The 7076-nt window shown below is 39.2% G+C and overlaps 1 long non-coding RNA gene across 1 annotated transcript in view; it reads right to left on the bottom strand.

Moving 5' to 3' along the window:
* Positions 1 to 3283, bottom strand: part of LOC106520398 (uncharacterized) — an 11681-nt gene extending 8398 nt beyond the window's left edge. The window contains exons 1-2 of the long non-coding RNA XR_001310548.1: positions 3092 to 3283; positions 2268 to 2520 (exon numbers count right to left, since the gene is read on the bottom strand). This is a non-coding gene — a long non-coding RNA (uncharacterized LOC106520398). The remainder of the gene's footprint in view (positions 1 to 2267; positions 2521 to 3091) is intronic.
* Between the last annotated feature and the right edge of the window lie 3793 nt (positions 3284 to 7076).

Genomic DNA, 7076 nt, shown 5'->3' on the forward strand with positions numbered 1-7076 from the left:
ATATATATATATATATATATATACACACAGCCACACTATATCTACATCACACACTCATTTGGATTTCCCTTGACCTTGTATGTTTTTATGCCTGGACTGAGGTTGTCATAGGAACACATCTTTGACAGCTTTCAGCTCACACCAAACACACACATAAAACCTCACTCCGGAGGCATGAGCGAAGAGATGTTAGAAGGAGAAAAGAAGGGTAGCCTCTTTTTTCACAAGCTGTGGTGGACGGTTGGATGGGTTGATGTTCTGGAGCTGGGTGGTAACATGTTTAACTGTTGAGAAATCCTGCCAGAAGCAAAACAAGCTTGATTTCCATAAACATTTCAAACGCATTCGCAAGGTTTGAGCATTTCAAGCAAAATAATGTAAAATTCCACACGGTTTCCATTTTAAATACCATATTTTGTATTTTATTTAGCTTCAAGTTTTAAAAAATGATACTGAAATCTAAGTCTAGTTTAAAGAGACTTTTTAAAACTGAGATTTTCTGCTATTTATGCTCATCATGTTTTGCAGATTTGTTTGGACTTTAAGGAACCCTGACAGCATGCTTACACAAACAGAAAATTTGGTCTGGCCCAGTTGTGGCCCATGTGTCCATGCCTGAGCAGTAACACTTGGCCCAGGTACAGCAAAGAATAACAGCACTGTGATGGCCCAGATGCAGTTTGCCAGAGGTGGTCTATGCATGGGTCTGAACCAGCTTACACCAAACAACAACTGGACCAGTTGTGGTTCTGATAGAGCTGGACCCCATACACACAGTTGAGCCAAACACTATCATAGCCAAATCTGGACCACATCCTGTTGACAAACCCTTCGTCATGCCAGCAGCCAGTCAGTAGTTCCAGCTTAACACCAGATCTGGCCCACACCTGTCTGCTGTTTGGGTATTTTTTACCGACATCATTTTGTACTCTAGAAACCAAAACAACAATGGACCCTTCTTTGTGCTGTTTGTCTTGCTTTATCTGGATCTTGTTGCCAATAAACTTTGCGTGCTGAAATATTTAGAAATTGTGAAGAAACTGGGCAATATTAAAGAAAAAAATGTTTTTTATGAACCTTTAGCCAAGCTAAACATGTTCTTTCTTTATGTTTTAGTTTGTCATTGATGTACTCGTTGCTGGGTATTTTCATACATGTCATGTTGTACAGACTGTCTGCAAATTACACATATCTGTCCCCATTTGGCATGTATACAAATGTAAAGGGAAGTCTTGCTGACTTTTAAAAAAAAAATGTCCTTCAAATTTATTTAAGTCTCAGAGCCGGTAGGCTGTAAGGAAATACACCGTTATCTCCACCCAGCATTCTGTACTTTCCCCGCGGCCGACAGTCCGCCCTTCTTTTACATTGCTCTCCTGTTTACGCATGTATGAATGATTACAGAAGATATTCAATTTATGACAAGTAGAATTTATTATTTTTTTTCTACAAAAGCGCACAAATGGATTTAAAGCCTTTAAGTGCAGTTTGGGGGAGAAAGCCACTGTCAAGCCTATGAATCATGCAGTTTAAAAGTAAAAAGACTGAGTGAGTCATAGAACTAAAAAATCATCCAGTTGCTGCTGCATGAATTTAAAATCACAATGGTGCAAAAAAAAAAAGGAGGAAAGAGGGAGAAAGGTAATGGCATCAACTACGTCAGTAATGAGAGAGAAGCTTGACTCTTGGGGTAGAGAGGGATAAATAAAGGAGCAAGGACGGTGGTGGTAATATTATCTCCTCGCTGCCTGTCATGTTCTGCTGGGCAGTGATGTCACTCAGACTGCAGCGTGGTCCACCCTGCGTGTGCTATACACAAACACACCCACACTGCAGAGAATTAATTATTAAACATGCAGCATATACATTTCTATGCCCAACAACTCGTCTATGATGATCAGTAATTTCTACTTCACTATCAACTACACAGCTAGAGCTGAGTATTAGTGCTTAGAAGACACAGTTAGGAACAGAAAAAAACAAGCCACCTAAATGGGTAAAGTTTTTGTTTTCCTCACTGTCCACAAGATGAGACTGCTCACTTGTGTTTTTGCTCCCTGAAAATTAGAGAAAGAAGGATCCAACTCTGTCTCAGCGTCGCTTGATGTCACACTAAACCATGTCCCCATTTTCAACCTCACTTTATTCCCCTCAGCACTTACATCCTTCGATATAAATAGACTCACATCCAGCCACACGAGCCAGCACCATATCGTCTCCCTAGCCCCCCACCCCTCCTTGTTTTTCCAGCCGTGATTAGGCCTCACCTGGTGTTTCGTTTTACGGTGTGCACGCTCTGAGGGTGTCACGACGCCTCGCTGGATTGGATGTGAAAATGCTTAGGCCAGCTCGTCAGAGGAAAATACCGCAATACTTCAATGGGAGGCCAAGGACGCTCTCACCGTGAGCACAGGGAGGCTTTTAAATCACTGAGGGTGAACACCGTGTACCACGCTGTAAATGTAGGCTGCCCATCTCATCTGTCAGGTGACTGCACGGAACTGAGCTCCCTTTCTTCTGCTAAAGAGGAAAAGAAACACATAACAGTTTACAACCGAATCATATTTCCCTGGTGTCCATTTTCATTTTTGTTTATTTTGAGGTTAGTTTTTTATAGTTTTGTAAGAAATTTAAAAAGCTTTCAAATGCAATGATTGACTTTAAAAACATGTGAGTTAAACATGATGTCTATTCAGCCCTGAAGTCATCAAAGACTAAAGACCTAACTATAAACTAAAAGAAACACCTCTGTCTGCAAAAACTTCAGAAAAAAAGCTTAAAGTGAGTTAAAACAAGCCCAAAAACAGCTATTATTATTATTATTATTATTATTATTATTATCTGAAAGCCAAAAAATCTAAGTGCAATGAGTCAGCTAAGTGCTAAAGGTGGCTAAATGGTAACTGAAAGAAAAAGGCAGCAAAATGGTCAATTGCTATAAGTGCTATAAGTAGCTAACAGCTAAAAGTACCACAAAATGTCAAGTGCTGATTTCAAAGAAAACAGTTTTTTGAAAAATTTGAAGGTGTTTCTGTGCAGTTCTATGGGTAATATCAGTCAAATAAATTAAAATAAACTACTGATGCCTCACTTTTTTGTTTACAGCTGATGCACATCTACCTCGCCCCTCACTGCAGTTTCAGTTCGAGGTCATTAGCTGAGCCTCCTTCCCACACCCTCTGTCCTCCTGTTTTTCCAGACTTCTTGGATTTCTTCATTGGGCCTGCGCCAAGCCTCGTTCACCTCAACCTTGTGGCAAAGTAAGCGAAGCAAAAGTGTTCAATTTCACACCACAAAGCACTAGAAGTCAGATGTGACGTCAAGCAAACAAAACACAAAAAAGGTACTTCCTAGTTGTTTTTTTTCTGACGTGAAAGGCTTTCCTCTGATTGCTGATAACAAAGATCATGTTTGGGTTTTTTTTACTCCTGGTATTAAATGTCAATTACTGCATATTTTATTTTTTCCTTGGTGGTAATTTAAACTTGGACAAGCTTTAATGGAGATGTCAGCAGTTAACTAACAATGAGCAAACAAAAATAAGAAAGCAAGAAAATGGTTCAGAAATACGTCAGAAAAACATTTTTAGCTCAGAGAAAGCTTAAATCAACAGGCTTCTCTCAATTAAACTAAAAAAAGTGTTGTTTTTTCTAATATTTGGGATTCCTTTATTACTATTTGTTTCTCTCCTTGACTAAATGCACAGGATTAGTATTTTTTCCCCACATCCAGTTCCTTTCTCGCAGCCTCAGAGCTGATATTTAGTCTCACAACCCCTCATCTGCTCCTCTCTGACGTCAGGAAACTCTTTGAATGGATGCAGCATCGATGTCAGCTCCTACGTGTTTTTCTGCAAGGAGGAGGAGGAGGAGGAGGAGGAGGCCTGGATGAGCGTAGGAAGACAAGAGACGTTGGTGTGAGGTGGGCTTTACGCCGTGATGTCATAAAAGCTGATTGAAGATCAACACAAAGCTTCACAGTCTCTTCTTGTGTGGGAAAAACACATAGGCTCAGTTTTGTTTTGCCCTTTTTTATTATTATTTAGTTGTTGAACCACGGAAAGAATGACCAAAAAGGGTGATGATAGGCTTTTGAAAAGGTAAAATCATATACATCTGTTAATTCCTCATGGGTGCTTAAATCTGGGGGACGTGTGTGTGCTGTCGGCAGGTCAAAAAAACTAACTCCTTCTGCGTTTGCAACTAATCCTCCCAAAAATAAAAAATGAAAATACCCAACAGAAAATTTCACTCAAACAGCCTCATGTTGAACACTTTGTACCAAGAGATCCTGAGCCACTTTACATAAACTAAATAAACCCACAGCACCACCTGGTGGATGAAAGAACCTTTTTGTTTGTTTGTTTGTTTTTTAAAGTAGTGTGTTTTTGGCATGAATACATTAAATTTCTTTATGAAGTGAGACACGTCTAACTGCACTGAGCAAACAGACCCAAGTCTCAGCTTACAGAGGACAGAAAGGTATAAGGATGGTTTGGCTAATAAACAAGGGGTCCATCAACTCTAAAGTTTTTAAAGGCACAGTTCAGGTTTTTGAAGTGGGTTTCACTGGAAAGGTTATGAACAATTAATATCTTACATGTTGTAGATAGAGGTCTGAATAAACTCAGACAGTGACAAACTGAACAAATGATGCCATGCAAAAGTGTACAGGTTCAACATTAGCAAACAGAAAGTTCTTTCACACAGTCTGTCATTTTTTAAATGGAGTTATTATATAATCTTGAAGAATAATATAAAATGGGGGGGGGGGGGCATGTTTTAGCCATGTAGGGGTTTTGGGTATATTCTACAATGGATAATTTGTGAATTATTTAAATACGCAAATTATCTTACCTCGAGGCACCACGCTCTTAATTTGATCAAAAATTAACCCAGGAAAGAGACGAAAACCTGTAACTTTATTGTAATCAGTCTCACAATAAATGTACCCAAAATTGTTTGATGAGTCCTTGTCCTTATCAGAACCAATAATATTTTATCAAGACACAAAAGTGAGATTAGCTTATGTTGGCACGTTCTCCACGGGCCATTTATTTACAGATTAAATGTATTTACATCTATGGTGAGTAAGAAGTGATGACATGTTGGAACCAGGTAAAACTGACAGTTTGCAATCACAAGTGAATAAACAAACAACAAATAAAATAAACACTGAGAGGTGAGTTTGAGGCTTGGAGTGAGGTGAGGTGAGTTTTGCTTTTAGCTGGTTTTTAACTAAGGGGGTCCTAGTTAAATTAGGGAGAAAAATCGTTTAGTTTACCAAATCTCATACAAAAATAAGAATCAAATTTACGTCTGAGCACCTGTTTGTCACCAGGACAAATGTTCACTTTTACCCTTTTGTTCTGCTGATTGCGGTACCAGAAGTAGTCGGTTGACCGAAGGATCTCAGGTGATGTTCCCCAAAGAACTGCTTCAGTGTAGTGGCCGGTCGGACACTCAGGGTGTCTGTTCAGCTGCTGGCCCTTCAGTCAGAAAGGTGGGTGGTGAGCAGGTGACAACGTGGTCCGGTCCTCCCAGGCGGCTGCAAGACTTCTTAATTTGATTTCAACTTTGTACAGAAAAACGAACTAAAAACGATGCTTGAATTACAATTAGCTTATTTAACTTCTATAAAATCAAACTCAGATGTAGAGTCGATATTAAACGGTGGCTGTTCGTTCAACCCAGCGGGAGATGCAGAAGGGCCACCATCCTGCCCAGCCCATGGGGAGGGGCTGGCAGGCAGGGCCTCTGCTGAGCTTCTGGAAAACTGTTTCTGGCTTCTGATGTTGAAAAACTCTTTTTCTCTGTCTTCTTCTTCTGTCCTTGTCTTCTACTTTTTCTTCTTAGAGATTGGGAGTGCGCTAAGCTTTTTAAAACCTCTGTTATGGGCGGAGTCAAGGTTTTAGTTGGCCAATAAAAATGTTACACCTTAYACAGGAAAAGTTTTTTAACAAATCAAATCTGTTTTGGAGGGAAAACTTTACTTCATGACAAAGAAAAAGGAAGCGTTTTAGTTTAATTATCTTGCATCTAATTAAAAGGGAGAGACATCAGCTTGCCTCAGTAAAATAAGAGTGTCACACTTAATTATTAAAGATTCAAGTCCTAAAGTTTCTAAGGATTAAATCATGGAATAAAACACACATCTTCTTCAGGAAAACATTTCATCAAAACAATTAACACCACAATACACACAGCTATTGAATAGTTAACTAAGCAAAACTTAGTAGATCCTTTATGGTCTTTTTTGTTCTTTTCTGTAAGAAAAATGGATTAGATGAAAATCTTTGCAATAAGACAGAAAACATTAGATACACTAATTCCTTTATCTTTTCTCCTTTTTTTCACATTTAATGAAGAATGTAGGTCCTTTGTTCTCAGTCACTGAAGAGTCTGGTTAAAGGCATTTATGATCCCTTTGAAGAGGAGCGAACAGACAGTCCTGTGCTTATGGGGGATGGAAGCAACAGAACTTATGGGGTTCGGAACAGGAATGTGGCAGTTCTTATTTATTAACAGTAAGGCGTCAGGACGTCTGGTGGGGTTTGTGTAAGAGATGTTAATTCGAGCCACAAAGGAAGTTCCATGCAAAAGTCTTTAGAAATAGTCTGAAGTTAAAGTGGGGGTTTTCTTCCTCTTTGAGCCGTTGTCATAGGAACAAGTGAAATCTAATCAGAAATGATTATTTATATGCAGGAAAATGCTACAGCCATTAGCTTGTGGATGAAAACTTCTGCCTTTTTTGTACTTTGTGCTCCATGACTGATGACACAGCTGATAATTATATTAATAAAAAACAATTTGACAGAATATCACTTCAAAAATTATCAAGTGTGGCATTGTGTGTGTGTGTGTGTGTGTGGATGGGTTTTTCCTACAACGTGGGGACAATTATCCCAAAAAAAGCATGCCTCGTGGGGACCAATGCCAGGTCTCCATGGGTCCAAATGCAAATTACGGGTGAGGGGTTAGGTTTAGGACCAAGGTTAAGGTTAGTTTTAGGGTCAGGGGCTCAGAAGGCTAGAGGGAAGATAAGAAAAAAAAAAGAAAAACAAAATTATTCAGTCT

Source organism: Austrofundulus limnaeus, unplaced genomic scaffold (assembly GCF_001266775.1).
Source record: "Austrofundulus limnaeus strain Quisiro unplaced genomic scaffold, Austrofundulus_limnaeus-1.0 Scaffold91, whole genome shotgun sequence".
NCBI lineage: Eukaryota > Metazoa > Chordata > Actinopteri > Cyprinodontiformes > Rivulidae > Austrofundulus > Austrofundulus limnaeus.